This window comes from Corvus kubaryi, unplaced genomic scaffold, assembly GCF_017639235.1.
Source record: "Corvus kubaryi isolate FWS band 111438036 unplaced genomic scaffold, C.kubaryi_AGA036_p1.0 37383, whole genome shotgun sequence".
In the NCBI taxonomy this organism is placed as follows: domain Eukaryota; kingdom Metazoa; phylum Chordata; class Aves; order Passeriformes; family Corvidae; genus Corvus; species Corvus kubaryi.
Genome location: NW_024581125.1, coordinates 3,094,053 through 3,119,422, shown reverse-complemented (window position 1 = coordinate 3,119,422; position 25,370 = coordinate 3,094,053). Strand labels below are relative to the sequence as shown.

The window sequence follows — 25,370 nt, the reverse complement described above, 5'->3', positions numbered from 1 at the left end:
CCTGCAAGTTTCAGGTTTTGTTCAAGTACATAATGGTGTGGTGGAATGCTTCCCAGCAGTCCCCCAAAACATTCTCTGTAATAACAGAGAGATCATTTATTGGAGAGAATGAGCAGATTCTTGCATAAGCTTCTTTTGTATGAGAAGTTTCAAGGATATGAAAGCAGCAATTATTCTCACCCTGGCTAATACAATTAAGAAATTCTGAAGTACTGAGAAAACTGTGGAGCAATTAGACTTTGAACACCACCTAGCTACGAGTTGTCATTTGCCAGTGAGCTACATTTAGATCAAATTAAATCGGAGATGAGGGGAATGATCTGAAAGCAGTCAGAGGCAGTGGGGCAGGGTTTTCACTGCAGTTTGTTACAGAGTTGGATCTGAACTCTGTCAACCATGACCGTGAGTTATAAGCACTTGGCCAGTTTTATAGGACTAATCAGGTATTTTTTGCTAACTAAGGCAGAAAGATTACATTATTTTAGTGATAACTGCAGAACTAATTCTACTCCCAGTCCAAAGTAAAAATGTCTTAGGTAATAGGAAAAGTGCTGCTTAACTTCAATCTCTCATGCTGACTCCAGATTTTGTGAAAGAGGAGGCTGGTTCTAACAAGAGGATCAAAATTTGAACAATTTGCATTTGATACGAGGTAGAAAAAGGCCTTGCAGGATTACTGCAGCTTAAATGTCATCATTAAGAAACAAAGCAGTCCTTGGATAAGTGCTGCATTGACTTTAAGGCAAAGATATGGACTGCAGAAGAGCTCAGGCAAGAACACGTGTCCAGAAAACAGGACCCAGGAGAAGAGAGTGGAAGATCAGACCGGAGGAAGAGGAGACAATATAGAAACCACTGCTGTTGACAGGAAGGAAATTATTTCTTCAAGATGCTTGTGAATAGTGGAAGTATCAAGAGGTTTAAGCTTACAGCAAGAAGAAGATTGATGATGATGATGATGACAGTGAGAAACACCATGTGGCTGGGGAGGGTTGAGGAGCCTTCTTTGGATCCATCCCTGGTAGATGTTTGATCTGACAGATTTTGCCTCAGCAGAGAGGGAGTGGGTAACCCCTGAGAAGGTCCTGATGATTTCAGCATCCTGTTTCTTGTGAGCATGACACTCTTGAATACTCTGAGAATTTTGTTGTTCCTCCCGACACTGCCCAGAGTAAATCAAACCACTTTCCCCTGAACCCACCGAGCAGGACAGGGCATTACAGGGGGGGCCTAATTGTGGCCTTCCAGGTCCTGAAGAGAACTTCAAGGAAAAATGGGGCAAGACTATCTACAAGAGCCTGTATTGACAGGACAAGGGGGAGTGGGTTCAAATTGAAAAAGAGTACATTTAAATTAGATATTAGGAAAAAATTGTTTACTGTGAGGGCAGCAAGGCACAGGTTGCCCAGCAAAGCTGTGGATGCCCCATCCCTGGAAGTGTCCAAACCCAGGCTGGCCGAGGCTTGGAGCAATTTGGTCTTGTGGAAGGACTTGTCCCTGCCCATGGCAGGGGGGTGGAATGAGATTATGTTTAAGGTCCCTTCCAGTCCAAACCAATCTTTTTTTCCTGTGATTCTGACTGGTCAGATATTAACCGGGTCCTAACAAAGATAGCAGAAGATGACTGCAAGCATCAGGGTTCACAGAAGTAGCAGGTTCATGTTTTATTCCTGCACCCAGACCTCTCCTGGCCTGTTGTGACTCAAATTGGCCCTCATAGGGTCACAGAATTATTTGGGTTGGAAGGGACCTTGAAGACCACCTTGTTCCATCCCCCTGCCATGGGCAGGGACACCTTCCATTAGACCAGGTTCCTCCAAGCCCCATCCAACCTTCAGTGACTCCTGCAGTTGGCACTGGGCAGCCCTGCACTCAGCAGCCTGAGGAGATCAAGTCTTTCTCTTCTTACTGTTAAATTTCCCATCACTTACTCCTCTTATCACATAGTCAAGCCTTCTCGGGGGATAAAGCATGGGGATAAAACTCTCACCATGCCTCAAGCCCTTTGAAAAAGAATTTATATCCACAGTGTAAAACAAACAGTGTTTCAAAATCATTTTGAAAAGACAATTCAGTGAAAATCCGGATGAGTCCTGTCTTTCAGTTGGCTTAGTTATACTTGATTGCATTTGCTATAGGCTGGATGCAATTTCAGATTTTGCTGGGGAGGTTCACAAATGCAAAGCTCCCTGTGCAGGGTTGCTCAGCACAGCCCCTGGAAGGATACCCTGTCCAGAGGGGGGAGAGCCCAGCCAGGGGTTGCTCCAGCTGGCTCAGGATAGCTGTCTCTCCACCTGCTCCGAGGTCTACCAGTATGGACAGACAACTTGATCCTGTGCTAACCCCAAGTTTCTTTGACATGGAAACTTCTTTTTGTGCATGGAGAACTCCAAGCATGGGGATATCACTCCATCCAGATCCCCCACCCTGAGAGCTGCTGATGCTGTGCTCCTTTCCCAGCTTCCCTAGGATCTCGGTGGGTTACACAACTTGTGAAGAACATTACTTCATCGTTAGCAAGAGAGACCCAAGAGGTCTGCAAGTTTGTCCTGGATAATCTCCCTCCTTATTAACAGTAGACTGACACAGACATTGATTCACCTGTAGTTAAATGGGTAAACTGTTTAATTTACAACAAGGGATTTATCTGGGAAAGAAGAAAAATAATTTCATGGCTCGTTGGTTTTCTGTGATCCTATTGCACCAAAGGATGATGCTTCCTTTATATCAATCAAATAAGAGGTAGGGGGTTAGGAGCTGAGGAGCAGAGAAGGGAATGCTCTTGAACTCCTGCCTAGGGAAAGATGGAGGATCTGGCCCAAGCTTAGTTTCAGTGCTTCCTTTTCCCAGAAATCTGAGGATCTACAGATTATAGTCACCACAGCTGACAAGCCTGTGGCATTCAAGCAAAAAAAGGGCCCCTCAAGCACTTCCTCGTTCCTGCTCCCTGAGAGTGAGGGCTCCAGACACTTCCAGGGGGTCCTCCTCCACCTCCACAGAGCCATGCATGGGCAGGCGGACAGGAGCAGAGCAGCATGGAAGACAAAGGAAAGGCACTTCAGTGGCCTGAGGACTACCCACCTGCTCAAGCATCAAAAGCATGCTGCAGAGGGGAGGTGTGAGAGCTTTTCACAGGAGAGGCTGTCAAGATCTTTTTATAGATGGCAGTCGGCACAGAGAGGCTGTGAGCGGGTTTGTCCTCCCGTGCAGTTGTACAAACAGCTCAGTAGTCAGTTCCATGAGCAGCAAAATTACTGAAATCTCCTCTTCTCTGCTTTGATGTGCTGCTGAGAGTGGTGGACACTAATAAAAGGTGAACCTGTACCAGGAGCTGGTCCCTCCCAGGGCACTCACTGTGGGGAGTGTTCCTTCAGCCAACATCTTCTCATAAGGCCTGGAGGAATCATGGGATGGGACAGAAATCAGCCGAAGAGTTCAAGTCTGCCCAGAAAATGACCGAGTGGTTTCATACAGACACAAGGCTCCTCTTTGTTCACAAAAATCGGACCACCAGCTGTTGCACAAATGCTGTACTCAACAGACAATCTCTCTTTGATATAAGCTGATGTATTATATGTTAACACAACACCATTTTGTGCATCGATTAGCAGAAAACGCAGCACCTAAAGATCTATTTTAAGAGATTAAAAATACACGAGGGCTTTCACATTTCAGTTATATTTGTAAGATGACCAATGCCACCACCACCTTAAAATAGTTCACAAGCACTTCACCTGGCAAGTTTTTTACACTGCACCCAGATAGGCATCTCCTCAACAAGCATGCCAAGGTCAGCCAAGCCCCTTTTTGTTCCACAACGCTCTGCGCACTTACTCACAGGTTTACTTCTTGCTCTCCTGTCTTCCTTCATTTATTTCCCTGTTGCCCCTGCAGTCCCAAGAGCAACACTGAGCACTTGTGGACCTCCCAGCACTGTTCTGAGGTGGCCCTTGAGCTGCTGTAAGCAAAAACACTGCAGACACTTCAATCTGCAGGTGTAAGGGAAAAAGAAAAATAATTTAAAAGAAGGAAAGGAAAGAATCACACCTATCACACATCCTCGCCCCCATCCACTCAGCCACTGGAGATGACTAAGAGCAACCCAGCTGTCCTTCCCAGTTTCAGTGGAAAGGTTTTAGCCCTCAGTGTGGGCAGAGTGAAGACACAGTATCGGCTTCTTCTCAGTGCTATTTCTACTATGAATCACTGTTTCCTGATCCACCAGCAGCTGGGCTTTCTGTGTGCAGAGATTCGGAAAGAGAAGGTGACACAGCTAACCTTTGACATGCTGCAGCCCTGATATGATTTCACCCAGACCACTTTCTGGGGTGAGCAAAAAAGTCCCAGAATGATTTGGGTTGGAAGGCACCTGAAAGCCCATCTTGTTCCACCCCCTGCCATGGGCAGGGACACCTTCCTCTACTCCAGGTTGCTCCAAGCCCTGTCCAGCCTGGCCTTGGATATTTCCAGGGATGGAGCAGCCACAGCTTCTCAAACATCCTCAGTGAACACCAAGAGAGAAGGGAGCAGCCATGGCCATTGCTCTCCCTCTGCTTTGGCCAAGGCAGTGGGTCAGGCAGCCTCCAAAAAAGTTTCCGAACCAGGGTCTGATCCCAGTGCTGACTTACAGCTCCATAACACATTGTCACCTTCAGGGCTGTGACAGTCATGCTGGGAAAGGCCCACAGAGCTAAATACTCACCTCAAAGAGTTGATTTATGACCCAGGACATAGACATAGGAGCCAGGACATAGGAGCCCCTTGTCTTCTGCTCAGCACCTTTTACTCTGAGCTCCCCAAGATAAAACAAATCAAATTATACAGTCTTCTTTCCAGTCCAGCAGAGGAAGATTTAGAGCAGCAAACCACCTGGATATATTTCTGAATGTAATTGTTATTGCATTACACACAAAGAGGACAACCCTGGTCTTCATTTTCCACCTGCCTGAGAAGATATCAATGCAGACAAGGTTTTTCTGAGGGTTTTTTTTCTGTGAAATCTCAGCAGAATTGAGATGTGCTGTCACAATACTGAAAATGGCCTCTGGGAGATGAACATTCCCATCAGACCCAGAGGACAGGCACAACTGTGCCTTCTTTCTGATGCAGTCCAGCACCAAAGCCCAACACCACAACAAAAATCAAGAAATCTGATGGCTCCACAGGCAAGGTGCTGCACAAGCATCCAGATGAAAACACCAGCCCTTGTCTATGATTCTTTGAGCTCTGACACTGGTTTTTGGACAAGACCAGTGACTTTTCTGAAAATACTTTTATCACATACCTCCCATATCCTCAAGTCCTCTATTATTTCCTGCAGGCCATGTTTTACCTGCCTGACCTACAGGCCAAGATTATTTAATCTGCCCCTAAAGCCAACAGCCTTGACTATGGGAAGCAACAAGCTCCTTCTGATCAGAATAGTTTGGAAAACCCAATGATGGAGCAGATTAAGCCTTGCAGCTGGTTCAATAGCCACAGCCATTTTCAGAAGTTGCTCCAAAGTGAGTAACAGGTCAGATAGGAACTTGTCAGGTTTTCGACTCATTTGGGGGGGCTGCTTCTTTCTGATGATCTATGAACAACTTGGGAAGGACTGATATTCTCTAAAAAAAACCCAAACCGAAGTCAGTGAGAAAACCCTCACAGCCACATAATGGCACAGTGGTTCTTTGGGCAGGTGGCCTGGCTTTCCTTTCAGTCTGGGTGCAAGAGAAACCTCTATTTCCACATGAAAGAGAGAAGCTGGCATCACAAACCACTTAAAACCACAGGTGCTCCTTTTCTTCCTGCAGAGGTGCCCTGCCAGTAGCCCCATTTCTCAGCTGGAGGTGACCTGGGGGATGATGAACACAGCTCCGTTGACTTTATTTTGTTCCCCAGTAACTTATGTTGGATGAATTTCAGTTCTTGTGGAGGAGCTCTGTCCCAGCTGCAGCGAGCAGACCTGTCCCTTCAGGCTTGGGGAAAGGGACACTGAAGTTGAAGGCAGGAGCTGCTGCTCCTGATTCCTGTCAACCCTTCAATTCAGACTGTCTAGTTGGGATCCTAAGGAGGACAGGAATGTAATCCTGGGCTCTATTAACTAATACATCTAAGCCACAGGAATTAACTATAATTTACAAGTCTTCAAAGAATCACACAAGAGGCCAAGCCTTTCAGAAGCACCTGAGGCTGTTCTGAACAAAGTCTCATTGACTTTGGGCAGCCATTCTGCTGCTACATGCTGCAGGCATCTCCAAAAATCCTCCCCAGAGACATAATGCAGCACAGGCCAGGCAGGACCTGCTTTCTGCTCATGGTTACCTTCAGCACAGCAGTTGGATGCTGCAGGATTTCAGGCAAAGGTTTTTCTTTATTTCTGACACATCTTGGAGCATGACCTTCCTCTGGCAAGCTCTGCAAGGAGGCATTGGCGTGGGCAAAGACAAAGCTTCAAAAAGAAATTCGTCCACCACTGTTCCAAAACTGGCTGATTTGGCATGAATTCAGTATAAAAATGGTCACAATCCAACCATGGTTACAGCTGAAGGATCTCAAAAAGAACTGTCCATTTGGTGGGCTGGGCTGGCACCTCACAGAAGCTTCTTTTAGGCAGTGGTGAGGCACCAACCCAACCTGCTCTCAGACTTTGCTGCTGCCTCTCCACTAGAAACCTTGAATTTTGAGTCCCAGGGTGCAAGTCTGGAGGAATTTTGGTGTGGTCAAAGTGGTGAGGGATGGGTACTACTGCCCTTGTTTGGGATAAAGTGCTGGTCTGTATCTTCAAAGCAGGTCTTCAGCCACAGTGATCTTCAGGTATGACAGAATATTTGCACTAACAAACTTCTTGCAAAAAGAAAATGAAATGTTACTGGTGTACCTGATATCTGTGGATATCTGCAGATGAATGAGGCACAGGTTTCCACAGAGCACTCGGGACATTCTGGTGCTTTGCAGCAATGCCGTAGTGAAAGACAAAAGGAAAAAGAGAGTGCAGTATGCAGAACTTTCCTCTGTAGCCTTTTCACTCCCACTCCCTGTCTGTTGCTGCCAAAATCCTGCTTTGACTCTGGCTGTGGACAAGGTTCTTCCCTGTCTATCGGCTCCCACGGTCCCAGTAGGAACACCAGGGGGACAGGGGGCTTCCCACAGCTGGGCAGGGGGACAAAGGCCTTCCCAGTAGCAGCACTCTACTCTACTCTCCTGGCAGGCACATGCAGCAATCGCTGCGCAGCACAAGATGTCGTTGCTGTGCTACTTTTGTCCCTCCTGCCCTTGCTTCCCTTGCTGGGAATAGCACCACCTTTCCCACCCAAACCCCAGCGTGAGTGCTCCAGCTTGTTTCCCAGGGAGCACTCCACACCTCCTCTGACAGTTCTGGACAGGTTTCTCTTGCTAAAACACCAGCCTGGGAGGGAGGTACCCGTGTTCTGCTCTCGCCACTCGTCCCCGTGTGTGAACAAGTGTCCGTGGCTCCTCCTGTGCCATGGACACAGCCTGGACACGCAGGTTGCAGCAGCACATTGAGACAAGAGCTGGGTTGTGTGTGGACTTTGTCCTGCCTGGACCTCGAGAGCAGGACTCCCAACACAGGAAGACTGCTTGGATGTGATTGCTGCGATGCTGTTTCATATGGAAAGAAGCATTTAGGAATAAAACCCCACTGCTGTAGCTGGAAGCCCATGGTTGTGCAGCACCACTGGGGAGGGGCACATCAGTGCTCTTCCCAGCACCACACTGGAAATGGAGATTTTTAGAGCTGTGGCTAATTCTATCTTTTTATCAGCCTCTGAACTTCACTGAGCCAGGAGGAGAAGGAGAAGAGGTACCTGCAAAGGTCAGCAGCTGGCCCAAGCCCACAGAAGAGAAAACAAGACAGGATTGTTCCAAGGGCTTCAGCTGAACTTAAAATCTCCTGTAGCTGCCACAAGACCTTTCACATCCTAGGTGTGGATAAAGTCTCCAGTCTTTTTCCATGGTGTAAATTTGAGACCTGGAAGTTCCATTTGGCAATGCCTGATGTAGCACAAGCTCCTTTGGGAATGCAGTGCCATGCTGTATATAACCAGACACAGGCCTCCTGCACGTGTGGCAGTGACCGTCCTTTCAAAATCTATTTGATTCCGGAGGCATTTCGCACACTCCAGGACAAAAACTGCACTGCTGATACCACTGCAGATCTGACAATATTTGGGATATCTGTTGCTCAGGTTGATGGTAGTTCCTTCTATAATATTCATACTTTCAATGTTCAATTTCTTTGCCAGAAGCACTTGTCTGATGGCATTATTTACTTTTAAAAGATCTTGTGCGGCAGCTACAGTAAATCCCAGCAAGAATTTTCCCACAAAATGGAATTCATTAATGAAAACCCCATTTTTTCCTAGGATGTCAGGTCAGGGATATTTTCCTGCGTGGATCTAATCCACAGCCCTTCAGCTCCAGCCCAAGAGCTTGATCACATGATGGTGTTGGACTTGTACCAAATTCACACCAAGAGGTTTTAAACATTTTTTTAAAAACTATGTGCTGCTCCTAGGATGTGGGGTAGAGAGCCTTCCCTGAGGGCTTTCACTGTGGATGAGCCCTAAGGGCCAGCACAGGATTTGGATGAAAAATAAATTCAGGTATCTTGGAGTCAGGCTATTCCTTTGACTATCTCAAGCATCCTTTAGTGAACTCTCTGCCAAGCTTTCAGTGGTGCCACAGTTCACTTATTTGTAAATCTTGCTTATATCTGGTGAATTAAAGAGTGAAACTTTAGCACATTCACTTCTGAAAACCCAGAAGTCCTTTACACAGCAGGAGGAAGATCCATACCCTCCTCACTCCTCTAAATCCCCACTCACAGGAAATAAGCAGCAATTCAGCATCCTTTTTAACAATTTGCCAGAATCCCAGAGGCACTTTACATCCCTGGTCCCCACCCTTGGGCAAATGACACAAAATAAAACAGCCCATAATCCCAGCCATGGCCCAGCATGACAAGGAAGCCAGAGTCCCTCTCAGGTTCAGCACTGCACTGCTGGCAGCAGCAGCCACCTCTGAAAGCTTTTTTGGAAAGAAATTAGATTCCCTTACTTGCTTTGCCAGAAGCAAGAGGTTCATGGCATCAAGAGCAGAAGTGCCTCTGCAAAGCCACCTGAGCCTGCCCAGTGACACACAGGGGACCCTGTGGCTGTTCTGGAGGTGCTTTTTATAAAGAAATTAATGTAGAAATATGAAATCATGCCAGTGCCTGTGTGACGGTCTCCAGACCAGAGGAGAGTGTGTTACAAGCACTGCCAGCACCTATTAAGGGGTTTCACTTTACTGGATCTGGCAAACACAAATAAGCATTTGAGAGCTGAACTAGCTCACAGAGCTTTAGCCTTTGGATTACTTACTAATGAACTCCCCACAGTTCAGCCATTTAATTTCATTAAATTGCCAAGATGGTTCCAGTTAAAGGCCTGGGTCAAGTGACACACTGCTGTTTTTCAGAGACCTCATCAGGAAAAGGCACATTCCTCTGTTTAAATAGATACAGTTTTATAAATATCTGCATTGTGCAATTAACCTAAATGAACTGTTTTTCCCCAGTGTACCACTGGAAAACCCAGCAGGAGTCACAAGCTAGGATCGTGCTTTTTGGTTTTGGAATTTTCTGCTTCTGAGGCCAGAAGGTCCCATCAGACCCTGCTGACACGTAAGTACTCTCCCAGCCTCAGTTAACTGGCCACCTTTTCCTCTTCTCTTCCCAGATACCTGGACCTCAGCTCACAGAGGTAAGATATTGTAATGGAGATTTGCACCTCGGCTCAGGAAGGGACACTTCACCTTGTGGCTGACTGCAGCCCCCTCCCATTGCTTCAACAAGATCCTTGGGATCCGTTAGTTCAGTCCTTTTTGAAAGGCTGGGATGAAGAAAAAAGGAAGCCAGGCAGGCTCCAGGGAAATACCGCCTGTCCTGTCCTGCTCACAGCCACAGGACATTAGGATCAGCTCCTGCATCCCACAGCATCCCATGGTTTATAGGCTGACCTGCAGCCCTCCAGCAGCCAAGGGCGGGCCTCAGTTTCATCCCACTCCTCATGTCCACAGCTGGAGACGTGTGAGCTGAACCCTATTCCTGGAGTACCCAGCTCCTTCCCAGGCCTGCTGAATCCTCTCTGGCTGATCTCACAGGTTTGGGACTCAGCCCACAGCAATGTGCACAATCAGCAATCCTCCGTCAGGAGCGTGGGCCACAGCCCAGGCCGGCTGAGGGAGTGGAATTTAATTTCCAGAATGGATGGCTGTCAGTGCCATGTCCTCCCAGCACATCCAAGCAGCACCGCAGGACACACAGGCTCCAGGCAAGGGGCTGCTGCAGCCCCGAATCCACTTACTCCTAATAATGCTGATTTATCTCTTCTCACCTCCAGCTTTAAGACTTTTTCTTGAAACAGATTCATTCCTCCCTGGCCCGCTTTGGTGACCACCACGCTGCAGTGCCTTTCAGAGAGGAGGCAACCACTCGGCACAGCCCCTTTGTCCCTCAGATTCCACCACAACCAGCAGGATCTTTGCTCTGCACTGCCTACAGGGCGCAACCTTGTTTGGATGCTATTTCCCACTGGCAGCTCTCACTGTGGCAACCAGAGTGACTCCTAGAGCCTGGAGCCAGCACGAATTGCCCTGAGAAAAGGAGCAGATTGATGTTGCAGCTCTCACCAATGCCAGGCCAGTGAAAAATAGGGTTGAGCCACTGCAGGGTATCACTACATGTGGACAATACACAACAGAGAGGCATTTATCCCCATGCAGTAAGGAAACTACTGAAAGACATGATTTAATAAAAGAGAAAGTACAGGTATGAATCCCCAACAGACAATTTTCATGCTGGGACCGGTAGATTTCATGTAACCGGAAAGTCAAAGGCACCACCAGCAGAGCCAACACCAGCCAGACCTAACCACTGATCCACTGACTTAGACAGCCAAGCTCTCTTGCTTCACTGGACTGGATTTTGGTTGAGAACCAGGACAATATCACTCTCACAGAGCTCTCTGCAGATGCTCATCATTCTCAGAGCAGTTATTGCTGTTCAGATTGCCCTGCATTTTGGAAATCAGAGAAAACAAGGGAAGGTCAATAGTAGATTGCAGTGAGATTGAGTATGTTTTTCTCAAAGATATGCCCTAGTTCAGCCACAAGTTATTTGGCTCTGTGCAGGGATCACTGAGTAAAGCTTTATGTCCTGTGTTATGTAGGGGGAGAAATGAGGTGGCCATGGGGTTTTCTTCTACCCTAACAGCACACAGGGTCTGTGCCAGCATGGGACTGCTGCCAGCAATGGGAGAAGCCCTGTACGTCCACTGTCAGGTGTTCCAGATGAGGATCTGTCCCTTTCAATTACAAATTTAGTGAAAAAAGGAAAACAAAACTTAAAAATAAAATTTAAAAAAAGTCACAGCTTTTCCAGATCCATCTGGAAAGTGAAAAATCAATAGCTTTTTAAAAATGAATAGAGGTGAGGTAGAGAAGCTGATGCTCTTGCATCCAGCTTCCATCCCAAGCCTCAGCATGGGGACTGTCACTGTTCTGGAGCATTGCCAGTGATTTCAGAAGGACTCCTTGAAAAGTATGGCTTTGGGCAAAGACCACTGGACACGTCCAAGCACAGAGACTGGTCTGGACTCATTCACATCACCAAAGCATATCTTTCAGTCCCATTGAGGGGTGTGTCTGCACTGATTCTTATTTGCACCTTTCAATTACTCCTATGAAAAGTGTAAGTATTTGATGTCTGAAGATGACCGGTCTGTATGCGTGCCATGTTTGCATAAAAAAAGCTACTGAAGCTCTTGTGTAAGTCACACTGAGCCTCCATATAATAAGTTTTAGTCAGTCAAACTTGGAAGGAAAACAGCAGGAAAAAAAATTTGGAGGCAGCTGGCAGTAATTATTTCACCAAGGAGAGACTTCCATACTGAGATGTAGACTCTCTTTTAGTGCAGTTAGAGATTAATACCCTGAGAAGGATGTAATAAATGATCAATACACTGGGACTTGGCTACTTGCACCAAACGAAAAACTACCTACTGGGGGTTTTTTCTGCCTCTTCGTCTCTCTTTTTTCCCTTCATAGAAGGCAGCATTTTAAGACGGCCATCCTGCACTCTGTGCAGCATCCTGGTGTGCCTCTAGCCTAAGAACAAAGGGAAAAGCCTGGATTGTCCACTCCAGCTTAACAGAGCTGTTTAACCAAGGTCTAGCAGGAGTAAAGAGACTTTCCTCTGACACATGTCTATATAGCAGGCAACTCCTGTCCTGGGCTAAGGAAAGTCCCATACCTATCGTTCATTCTTTTGAGGCTGGATTTCCTTCATTAAAAATAGTTAATGGAATGTTAATGGTACTTAATTGTATTCATTGCACCAGTTTTGCTGAGATTTTTTCCCCTCAATTCACAAAGATGGGACTAAGTGCTAATGTATTGCAAACTTATAACCTGCGGTCATGATTTTAAACACATGTAGAGGTGCTAATTGCATTCAGTTGACACAACTGTAGATGGGAAGATCATTTTTCACACCTTATCAGCGCTGGGGAGGTGATAACTGCATTCAGAAGACACCACTGCTGTTACAAAGGTAATTTCTTGCACTTCATCAGAGCTTAACACATGCTCAGCAATGCAACCAGCCAAAAATACCACACCATTGGAGTTAATGAGGTGCTTGCACGCTTTTTAACAAATGCGAACTGTAAAAAACTTTCCCCGTTTCTTTTTAATAAAGAGTAACAAATTCCTGCAGCTGCCATGCTGTTGGAGTTGGTGGCTGCCTGCCTCAATGAGATTTCTGATCATGTTCCTAGTGCTTTCTGCTGGATGGATCCCACAGGGAGCAGTGCAGTGTCTGTGACCTGCAGAACAGGTGAAACAGTGCTCTAGTCCATCCCCAGCAAGTGTTGCTGGTAGAAAAGCTGAAGCATTTGGCCATGTAGACAAAGATAGTTTTTAGATCTGAAGTCACCATTTTATGCAATTTCAGTGAATTTGACTGTGCTGTCAATGGTTCTCTTTCCCTCCTCCTATGCTTTGAGGAGCCTTTGAGTCTTCCCTAAATATGCCTGTGGTCTTTGATGGAAAATCCTGTAGACAAGGTGCAACATGCTGAGGTTGTTAGGCTGTCCAGGGTAAGCTGAACAAGCAGCAGATGTGAGGCAGGACTGGTCCAAGGTAAAAAATCCTACTGAAAGGAGTTTCCTTTAGCTTCAAAAAAAAGAAATGTATGATGAACCTTTCTGCTGGGAATAAAACTGGATGGTGGGGGAGCATTACAAGGCTTCTTTGGCAAAGGTAGGCAACTAAATACCTAACTTTGAGAGAAACTATTTCAAAGCAAAGGAAAAAAATGCATTTCTAATCCCCAAAATATCTGCTTTAGGTGTTTACCTTGAATGATATGCTGAAATGATGTTAACAAGAAAAGGAGATTTTTAACTAATAGAACCATGAATATTCCTCCACATTACCTCTAAAATTCTTGAGTAAATAAAGATAATCCAAAGACACAAAGGTAGATTTGCAAAGCAAATTTACCCTGGTAATACCTACGTGTCACTCCTGGGGAGATGAGGACAATCACCCCAAGCAGATTACCTGGGACCTGAGGCACTGCAGCTCAACGGCACTGCCTCCAATGTATGTCTTCTATTTTTTTGGATGTCTTTTTATTTATTTTTTTATTTTTATTTATTTACTTTATTATCTCCCTGCAGAGTTGGTCAGCTTGTGGTCTCTTTTGTTTGGTTGGTTTTGTTTGTTTGTTTGTTTGTTTTGGGATTTTTGTTGGGGTTTTTTGTTTGTTTTGTTTTCTTTTTAACAGCTCCTTCCTTTACAGAAAGAATCACAGCTTTTTGTTAACATAGTAATAAGAACCTCATTGCTTGCACATTAAAAGCTGGCTGCCAAACAGGCTTCTATAGCTGCCCTGCTGCAGTTACCATGCTAAAGGGTTGAGCCCCAGTTTGCACTGGCAATGGCAGGAAATGGGATGACTTTCTTACTCGGAGTGGCAGCTTCATGCCTGTTCCTCTCCCCACCAAAACTCCCTTTTGTCCTAGGTCCTCCCAAAAGACAAAAAACCTTTCCCAAGCGCTGGAAGAAAAAATAACTTCAGGGGAAATAAGGAGAATGTCTTCAAAGGCCTCATTTTATCATTCTCTGTGATGAGTTCCCAGCAGAACAGGAGCGGGTGGCTCACCCCAGCAATTTTGATATTTAGGAGCAGCTCATCCCCACATTCTTCTCTCCCAAAGGTCCCCTCCTCCCCACACACATTCTGCTCTTCCAACAGTCCCCACACACCCTGGACCATTGCAGATAGCCACAATCAGAGCATCCCTCCTGCACGTCCCTCTTTGCTCCTCAAGTCTCCAGCCTATTATGACTTGTATACAATATACAACAACAGTCCAAAGGCACGGAGGTTTGAGTGTGGCCATGGGTAGGTCAGGGTTATTTTGGCTTTGTGATGCAGGAAGCAGATAGAGGAGATTTGCTCTGTAGCAGAAATTAACATGATCTTAAGGCAGCATTCATTTGCATTAAATGACACACCTTCTTAGGGAAACGCTTTTCATATTAAGCATGTTTTGGGTGGCAAAGCTTGACTAGCACTGTGTGCATGACTCTCAAGTTCAGATGCAGATGGAAAGATGCCGTCATCCCAGGAAAGTCTCGGCTGAGCCTACCCACAGTGAGACACGTCTTGCGGCTGCTCATTTCTGCAGCACGGCAGGAGACATCACACTTACAGGAAACCTGTGAGTCATTGCCTTCGACAGCTGGAGGGCTTTCCTTGTCTCCTGAAATGACAGGTCACTCTTTTGCTGGTCAGTTTTCACCCCTGTTAGCCACAGCCTGGGAGGATCCCTTGCCTCTTCCCTTCGTGGTACTCCCATAGGCAATCTTGCAAAGAGCTTCCATTCCCTGCCAGCCCTCTGCAGGTCAGTGCCTTCTCTGGTATTACCCTCAGGAGAAAAGATGTCTTCCATGCCAGAGTCTGGGAATTAGACATTCAATTCCCTCCTCTAACAGCACCTGGGCTCTGGTTTTGGGGCAGTCACCCAATTTGACTATGGTTCTTTCCCCAGCTGTACAATGAGAAGAAACCTATTTCCTTCCTCTGTTACCTTTAGCTACAGCTACATCTTTATATCTATTCCTTTTTTCTAAAGCACCTGCAGGCTGTCTGGGCAGTCTGACCTCTTTAGGATAATTAATTAGGCCACCACAGAGCCGTCCTTGTCAGTGGCTCCACTCAGGGCCTGCCAGCCTTCCCTTAGCACCAGTAGGAACTAATAATGCAGGGGGAGCTGAGGACTCTTCCTCTGGGGGAAGAAGTACAACCCAGCTGACTGCAAGATGAAAATTTACTGCAATATGAAGGGATCACCATGGAAACCTCTTTATTTTATTTCAGCCAATCTTTCTGCGCTGTCACAAGCAATATCACCTTCTCACTAGCCATAAAGGAAAGGTTCCCAGAGAGGTTTGTAATCCCTGCTGGCTGGCCAAGCCATCTGCCAGGAAAACCATTTTCTTGATGGTTCTTCTCACCAGGTATGACTCCACCAGTAAGGGATAAGGCACTGCTCAGTCCTGCGTTGCTCCTCCTGCAAGGACGGTAGATTTTAACTTTGAGAATAAGGACAGGTACAAAGCCTGCTATGTCACTGCCACCATTTTCGCCTGTCCCCATTCCCCCATTTCCAAAGGAAACTGCTGTTTTGCCATGCATCTGCCCCTGAGCAGCAGCCTTTGAGGAGCTGCACATCTTGAATGACAGCTCCATCCATCAGCCACGCCCTAGTGCTGAACTGATGACCTTTGTGTGAGTGGGGAAGCAGGATAAATCCAGCAGGTTCTCCATGGAAAACCTAAAACGAGACTGAAGTCCCACCAAGCAAAGCTCCACTTGAATCTCCTTTGCAGGAACCTAAGACTTAGAAAAAATGAAACAATCCATTTTGGCTTCCAGCTGTGGTGACAAAGATGAGGAAGGGAACTGCTGTCTCTTTGGAGTAAATATATCTTCCCAGAAAACAATCTCTTTGCATGACACAGACCCATCCTAGTCCTGTGCCTGACACCAGCAGCAGCTTCAAGCTCTACATGTGTGAATGAGAAGAGCTTTGCTTTTGGAAGATCATCATGACCTGAATTGCAGAGGGAGATAAGGACAGGCTTTTCAGACACTTAGTGCATCACATCTGAGTTTCACATCCTGTACAATGAAAACCTCAATTTACATTTACACTCATCGGTAAACAAACTTGAAAACACCACCCTGGTCATTCAGAAGTGTTTCCATAATGCCCAGTGGTTTGAGGAACGCTGGTGCTGTCCGTGGGACACACGACAGCCTTGCACAGTTCTTTTTTCCCCTCTGCGGGTGCTTGGGACACTGTGAAAGTTCACCTCCCTTCATGTAGAGCACAAACTCTGCTGGCAAAGCCTCTTGCTCCAGAGAAGATATCGCCCATTCCCTCTTCACACCTGGATGAGCACAAGCATCTATTTGCAAATGAGCAGCCTGCCAGAGCAGCTCCCACCCCCGAACTCAGCCAGGTGGGCAGATAATGGCCACCTCCCCCTCACAGGGTGCCCACATTCCCCCACAGTGAGAGCTGTCCTTACTCCTGTCTCCTGGAGCTCCAGCTGATTGCTTTAGCCACGAGGCAGCTGCAGATCCCAGTGACCTGATTTGCCCCACCAAACACAAGTGCCTCCAGCAAGGAGGGCTTTGTCAGCAGGCACAGCACTCGAGCAGGGCGAAGGCTGCGATTAGCGAGCACCCCCTGCCTCCTGCTGTAAAAAAAACTGCCTTGCCTCCAATTACTTCATGCTAAGAAACAGCCTCCGATGCACCCGAGGAAGCAGAATCCCAAAGAGAGCTTGCTTGATGACAAAGCCCTCAGATACACTCACAGAATAGCAGCTACTAAAGAAGCATCACCTTGTCTTTTAGGCAAGGAAATATTATTTGCAAACTCTACCCATTCCCCAGGAAAAAAAAAATGGCAGGGAGATTACAGCTGCAAAATGACCCTGGGCAGAAGAAATTGAAGTCCAGAGCAGTCACATGGAGTGGCACATGCACCTCGAAAAGGGCACTAACAAAGAAATTAGCAACGTATTCTGATGCTTTGGAAAAACTGCGCATTTTCACTTTTTTGGTTTTTTTTTTTTTTTTTACCCTGAATAAAGAAATCACAATAGACACATGTAAGTAAAATGAACCTGCAAACCAGCTTCCTTTCTGTGCTTCAGGGTGGAAGACTTCCTAAAGGACCAGCCTCACTAGCCATGCCTATGAAGAGGTAACTAAAGCAATCCCATGGGCAGGTGGGCCAGCTGGACCCTCATACCTTACAGAGAGGCATCTTTTCAGATGTACAAGAGGATTTTTCCGTTTGTATTTGCTAAATAGCAATCTGATAGCCCAACTTTTCATGATGGATCAGTCATCATGGTTTGCAAGACAGGAATGTCCACCCACTGACTGAATAAATTTAGTCATCCTCATTCCCTATCGGCTCATCTTCAGCTGAGCTACAAGGCACAGCCCGGGACATTTCTAGATCTGAATAAGCTCATTTCTCAGTACAAATACTGAAGCAAAGTAGGAATTTTCTACCTCTTGTCACCAGGAGCATGTCCCAGGCCGATCCCGGAAGGATGGGGAGAAGAGGTGAATGAACAGAAAATGATGGGGTTCTCTGGAAAATGGCTCGGGATTGCCACTGATATTCCACCATCACTTCTGTGCAGCAGTTTTAGGGTGCTCCATTTGTCGCCTTTTCCTCATCTGCCTCATCTCCTTCAAGAGCTGGTTCTTCAGTGAAAGCCTATCTCCCAGCGTCGTTCCTGATGCAGGAACAGTCTGTTCTCAGGCAAGGCCATTCAGTACTTCAGCAATATAAATAACGAGATCTCACGTCTATTTTTGACATGACGTTATTGTGAAGGAAGCCAAGGAATCATTTTTCCTGATGAACTGCAGTTAAGTACTTTTGAGAAAACATTACAATATCACTCACAGCAAACATCTGGTGGAAGAGTTCCTGCCTTAAGAACATGGCAGGCATAGGCTTGTTGTAAGATCAGGTGGAAATATCTGCCCCAAAACCACTTTTTCCAATAAAATAAACGCTTTAGGCATAAAAATACAAGCAAATCATTTTTAACAAAGAAGCCCAAACAAGCCTTTACAAATCCGACATTTTGAAGAAACTGCAAATATCCCTTCTCGTTTTGTTTCAGAAATTTGTGAAATTTTGCATTTTGGCACCCATATATATGTTAGATTTTACTGCACTATTACGTAGGAACTTTTACAATGACAAATGAATACTGCAAAACATGGGCCAATGTAACCTTTCAGGAGATTCTGACATAAATTTGGATCAATGGATCTTGGAAATTTTAAAATAATATTTTGACTCCCTGGTTTAATATGTGCTAAATGGTTTTCATATACATCAATCACTGTTCTACAGAGACTTCAGACAGAGAAATTAGTAGAAAGAAATAGAGCCATATAATGCATTTACTTACTACTGTACTTACACAGTGGATTTATAGTGCTGTTACCATAAGCTTATTTTGACATAGGTTTCTTTCTGCCTTGGAGTGTAGAAGTTCATTGGGAAACAACCTGAGGATAAAATCTGCAATAAAGCAATCCATAATAATAATAAAATATTCAAAAGCATGCTTTAAGATCAGAAAGGACTGCATATATTCATGAGGCCTTCACACTTTTTTTTAAGATGGAAAAATGGTGGAAATGTTATTTGTTAAATGTTTTATTTTTAAAATATTTGCTAAATTATGCCATCACAGTTAATCTATCATCAGCAATCTGGATGCTATAAATATTAAAAATTATTCTTCAATAAGTGAATTGGTAATTCAATAATTAATGGGAACCTTAATATGTATGAATATTTTCGTCATTTTTGCCCATTTTTCCATCTGTCTGGCTGTCCTGCACAAAGCTCCTGCAAAGCAGGTGAGCAAGAGCCCGAAGTGATGCATTTCCTGAGGGCAGGTGTGGAGCACATGATCTCGCATCTACTGCAAGGTGCCAACACACAGAAATGTTCAACTCCACTCCTGACTTCAAGAGCAGCAGAGCTGCCCACGTGCCTTGGGAAACACTCCTGCTTTCTTAACAGGAAAAATTTGTCTGAAATACGATTTTTGGGTGCAAGGGTCACAACCTCGTACAAGAGCTTATCCAGAAGTGTGGAGGGGAGTATGCAAACACTGTGCTTCCTTAGAAGCCGCACCCTTACTTTCAGTCTTGCCTTTGCTGTCTTCCCTTGCCCATTTAAGGGCCACTCCAGAGACAATGCAGCTGAAAGCTCTCCAAAGGGCTCCTGGGTGAAGTGCTTGCTAAAGGGAGCTGTCACAGAGGGCCTTCAAATATTTGCCCAGTTCTCTTTTTTCTGCCTCTTGCACATTCCAAGCATTGCAGCGGAGATCAAAGCCTCCAGATGGGTTGCCTTCCCCCCAGAGCCAACCCAACCGGTTTGGTTTCCCAGCTAAACTTATCTCAGGGAGTTACGAGGGGAGATGCAAACTATGAGGGGGAAATTTGGCAGCCTTCTCGTACTCACTTAGAAAAGAAAAGAAAAGGATTTCTCAAGGAAGCTCACCAAGCATGTTAGACCAGGGAGAATCTACGAAAAGTGAACTCTGTCTCAACATTTTTCCAGCACTGACCCTTCCCATCTCCAGACAGCTTCCCCATGGATGTAAATCTCAAAAAGAGCAGGTGCAGCAGTCCAACACCTGCCAAGTGGGCATAGACAGTGCCTGGGAAACACTCCTTACATTTATTAACTGGAAAGAACAGTATAAAGTTGTCAAGTTGTCCAGTACAAAGATTAAGAATTGCTGTCACCCTTCCCTAAGGAGACAGCCTCCTCTCCCATGTTGCCCCTCAGCTCACTCCTGTATTTCTGCCCATCCTGTTTTCTCTCAGCTCATCTTACCAGAGATGGAGGAATTCAGCTTGCACTTAGCACTGAGAGGTGCAGGTTTTATTGACAAGCAGTTTCTGATCTCTGCTTGCAAGGCCCAAGGCTCCTCTGTTTCCTCCTGCTGGCTGTGGCAGCCTGTTCAACTCACTGTCTGCTCCTTGCACACCTTGTCGCACCCACATGTTTAAACCAGCACAGTGGCAGCACTACCACAAAGACTCATGCCCTGATATTAGAGAGGTGCTTCTCATCTAAGACATCACCTCTCAGACATCTCCATATTCCAGGGGTATCCTGAATACCAGACTGGCCAAAACATCTCTATTTACAGAGGGCTTTGGAGGCATCTTGCACCATGGCTCAGCCTGGCTGCAGCTCCCATCTATCCTTGCAGTACATCATGTCCTCTCTGGGAAAGGCCAAGAACACATCTGCCAAGGTCCATCTTTTTTCCACAGAGACGTGGGCTAGAGAAAAGCAGAAAGACACAGAGGAAAGACAAAAAAGAAACAGAAGAGAAAAATTAACACAGTGTGTAACTAGACAGCAGACACTCATTTGAAGGATATAAAAAATATTAGAGAGATGTCATCTCATCATGTTCAGCCACATGAGAGCTGCCTGCCGAGTGAAAGCCAAGCAGGCACTACTGGAGAGGGCTGGCCACAGTCAGAAGCAAGCAAGAAGCCCCCTAGGAGAACCACAGCTCCCTGTGACAAGGGTGACGTAAATAGCCACTGGCCAGAGCGTGATGCTAGTAATGTCAGGGTTGTGGGTTTGATTTCTGTATGGGCCATTCAGTTAGGAGTTGAACTTGATGATCTTTATGAGCCCCTTCCAACTCAAAATATTCCATGATTCTGTGAAATTATCCTTCATAGAAGCCTCTCCCTGTCTCTGCCTTGCTCACAGGAACCGAAGGATTGTACTTAATAGTTTTGTACAGCTGCCACTCCTAACACAAGGTGAAGCCTATCTGTCAGGGGTTTGGATTAGATAAGAGTCCTGCAGCCTGCATGCCAAGGCAATATCCAGTTATTTGTAACTATTATCTCCCTCCCTGTCTGAGGTTGATGTGCCAGACAGAGCTCTCCCAGGAGCTCTCCCCTTCTGGACAGAGCTTGCTGGTCCCTGTCACAAGACAGCTGTTGTCACCACAAGATGAGACAGACAATCAACTTTATTAGCAGGTGCTTTCTGTGCACTGAGTGACTCATTTTTAGGCAGTGTAAACCACTCCACTTGCACCAGTCAAGGCTGAATCAGCCCAACAGAGATGTCAACACAGCATTTCCATCTGTGTCACCAGGTAAGGTATTTCTCTTTTAGACCCATCCCAAGCATTTAATTGCAAGATCACAACTCGAAGCAAAGCTACAAGGCACACACAGGTTAAAGATGACAACAGTATTGCCCTAAGTAATGAGGAGAGAGCAGCCAGGCTGGGTGCAGTGAACACCAGGGGGAAGGAGTAGAATGACCAGTAATGATTTCTAGCTTCTGTTCTTGCAAATCAGTAGGAGATGGACATTGAGGTCACTGAAGATTAAATTTCATCCTGGCTTTAACCCTCTGTTGCTAAAGTCCATGTGAAGCCTGCACAGCTGAAGCTGGAGAGTGATCTGACAAATTTATTAAAGTGTACCCACCTCAGTCACAATTTAATGAAGAGATTGTGCATTAGTTGGATGTATACATGGAGAAACAGTCCCATCTCTCTCCAGAATAAACAACACTTCCCAGTTTTAATTGTTCCCTGATGTTATAACAATCACAACTAAACCGGGTAATCATTCATTAAACATGAGCTAATTCCATGTCCTGTTATAATTATTATTGCTTCCTGAAAATATAACATGTAGTAAAGTACAATAAGTGCAAATTGAAATATTGCTTTTGGAAGGTTATTTATTACTACCTTCAGCTGTAAACATTTATAACTGAAATTTATTAGTCCACGGCCTCTTCATATAAATATTTTATGTTCAGCCTCAGGGTACTGTATCTTCTCCTTTAAATGTCTCAGTCTTGGTGTCTGCACCAGCAAAATAATCACAGGAGAGAAAGTTTGCTGTCCTGTATTATTTGGCCACCCTGCTGTTAACATAAGGCAGCATCACAAGTGCTACACGTTGCCTGCCCACAGGTACATGCAGAGGAGAGGCAGCAGAACACCTGCTGCATTGCTCTGGTTTATAAATTCGCTGGTGTAGCATATGGAGTGTTCCTACATGCCACAGGCCAGCTCAGAGTCAATGCCTCTTTTATTGCAATAATTCTGCAGAGATTCTTCTACTGAGCTGAATAAAATGTCTGGGGCAGCTGGGGAATAAAATATCTGTGAAGATCAGTGAAGAGGAAGGGTTTACAGAGAAGGCGCTGGTGAGTATTCAGTGTCTCTTCTTGTTTCTATTTCCATGCACAGCAAAAAGTGCCCCAAAGCAGGAGTTCTTTAAATAATGGGAAACAAGTTTAGGACCTGGTCTTTAACATCACTTTCACAGTGAGCCATCCAGATAAAGGACACGGGCTGCACCTTGCCGTGACAGCAGAATTCCCAGTGCAGAGGAACATTTTCCAGCTGCTCTGATGTGTGTCCAAATAAATGAACATGCTCATAATTGTAGCGTGGGGAAGGAGAGGCATCTCTTGCCCTTCCTGCTTCCAGTTCAGAAACCCACTGCACTCCAGGAAAGAGTGAAGGCAACAGCAAGCCAAGCTCTGCCTCCAGCCCAAACTCAGCTTGCTGCCATTTCCTTTGGCCACTCAAGTTCAGCAGCCAAAAAAATCCTGGAATGGCTTGGGTTGGAAGGTACCTGTCCCTCTATTCCCTGGCTGGATCCTACCATCCCTTCTGCCTGGGTGTCAGGGCTGGGTTGCTCTGTGCTGGACCCAGAGCTGATGGAGAGGTACAGAGAGCAATGAAGAGGTGCTTGTTCAATCCCAACCTCTAAATTAAAATAAATCATTTGGGTTTCCATGGCACCCATCCAGAAAAGTTGAAGGAACTGAGACTGAAGTAGCTGATCTGCTAACAAAAATAATGTGTGCTTTTCAATGATAAATTATAATTTCTACAGTGGAGGCACTGGAAGAAGGCCAGATCCACATCAATCCTTTCAAAATGAACTAATGGTTCTCCCAAGGCTCCCAGTCCCTCCTCACACTACCAGGAAAAAGCACAGATCCTTAGGGAATGCAGTAGAGCCTCTTGATGAATATAATATGTGAAGGGTGAGCCAGCATGAGTTTGCCAGGGAAAAAAAAACACCCTGTCCTAAAAAATCAGAATTTACTGAAAGGAGAAACAAAGTAATGGCTGAGGGATAGGCAGGAGATATCATGTGGGCTCTCAAAGGAGCTTTGTCTTAAGTGCCCCAGAAGAGTATTAACCCTTGGAGCATGAAACAGGAGCGGGTGCTTTCAGCACTCACTTTCAATTACCTGCACCCAGGGACTGCTGAGCCTGCTGGCCTCTGGATTTCCCATTTCCACAAACAGATAAACACACATGCGGGTGCCTCTTCCCATCTCTGCCTGCTCACAGCCTTTCCGTCTGATATCATCTTCCTTCCAGCTCATATAAACTGAGAATAAAACCTGAGGAAAACCTGCCTGAAAGATTACCACCAGCCCCCAGCTGCGCAGGTAAAACCCCCACGCAACAAAATGGGACTAAGTCCCTAAAACCACTGTGTAGGGTTTTTTTTTCCTTCTTGTTTGATTTCTGAGCAGTCGTTCATGACAGAGTTTTTAACAGCCCTTGAGTACTTGGTGCTGCATCACTTACAGTATGTAAGGGGTATTGATCTCTCCAAGTTTATCCTTTTAAATGGTTCCCTTCAAGTGCCGGGAAGTCAACCAGTTCGAGCTGTGTAGCTCATCTACAAAACTCAGGATGAGACAATTGAGTCTCCTCAGAAAGTGGGGGTTTATTTGGTTTTTTTTCCAGAGGGAACTCGAGTGTGTGTGTAGTCATTAAAACATGATGTTTGCTTGCCCTTAAAAATCATTTTATAGCTGTACTGAGTGTCTCCGAACATTAAATATGTTTTATAAGTAGTTGGCTAACTAGCTGGGTGTGCTGTAAAGGCAGTAGTAAATAAAACAATAAGACACTAAATATCAGCTGTATTTCATTGTCAGGGATACTTTTGCAGCCACGCAGCAATTCCCAACGTTGAAAACCTTGATTTTTGCTTTTCATGCTACATTGTGACTAGAATTACACCTGATCTCTTAAAGTTATGCTAAATAATTCTCACCTGTTCATCTGATCACCCTCCCACAAAGAGTGAACATGACTGATATTGAGCAGAGAGAAATATTTTCTGAGGCTGGAAATTCACTTCCCAGGCTTATACATTCAGTAATGTTGTTAAAGCTGATCCTACTTGGTTTAGGTCCAGGTGACACTAGAAATCCATTTGTTGTCACTGCAGGATTGCAAATATTGAGTGGTTTTTGTATCACCAAACTTTCCCTGGACAGAGGCGATTTTCCTGGCAAACTCATCTTGCTCAGCTGGAGAAATGTGTGCTTTGTAGTTGGTAAAAAGGGCATCTGCAAGAAGAAGGGAAACTGGTGGAGGGCTATGGGCAGCTGCTCAGATTAACCCTTCCTAAATTTTTCTGTTTATGGCACAGCAGAGGTTGGAAACAGAACTATGTCCTCCATCCCATCTTCATGCCTCTGAAATCTGATGGCTTAAAACAAGTGTTCATAAGGAGTGGGAAGAAGAGAGAGAATAAAGAAAAGAGAATGAAAGAGAAAATGTCACCTATGAGATAATTTTATTTATTAATTTTTTTTCAATTTTCTGTAAGTATTTCAGGATTTTCCTTTTTATTACCACAGGATAGGATGAGATCTTGGCAGGAAAAGGCACATTCCTCAGATAGTAAAGGCTGTACTCCTGCTCATTGCAGTGCCTATCCTGTGGAACAGGACACCCAAAGGGAACAGAGCCATCAGCAGCAGGTACCAGGAGGAGCCTTTCTGCCTCCTGCACCTACACTGAGCATCTCTTCTTCAGCCATCAGAGGTACCTGGTGGTGACAGACCCCAGCCTGTGAGGGAATCCCAACCCAACTGACCAAAACAACTCAAAAACTTGATGCAATTTTGGCAATCCTACAGACAATTCTCCTTTAAAATCATAGAATCATTACATTCGGAAAGGACCTCTAAGATCATCACGTGCAGCTGTTATCCCAGCACTAAGCCATGACCCAAGTGCCACATCCTCCAGATACCTCCAGGGATGGTGACTCCACCACTCGCCTGGGCAGCCCATTGCAATGCTCAACAGCCCTTTGGGAGAAGAGATATTTTCTAATATCTGATCCAAACCTCCCTTGGTGC

General features: G+C 45.5%; 1 long non-coding RNA gene across 2 annotated transcripts in view; it reads right to left on the bottom strand.

Moving 5' to 3' along the window:
* LOC121668038 overlaps positions 1-25,370 on the bottom strand; it is a 67,031-nt gene that overhangs the window by 22,144 nt on the left and 19,517 nt on the right. For both annotated transcript variants that reach the window (XR_006017231.1, XR_006017232.1), the window contains one exon: positions 18,586-20,473. This is a non-coding gene — a long non-coding RNA (uncharacterized LOC121668038). The remainder of the gene's footprint in view (positions 1-18,585; positions 20,474-25,370) is intronic.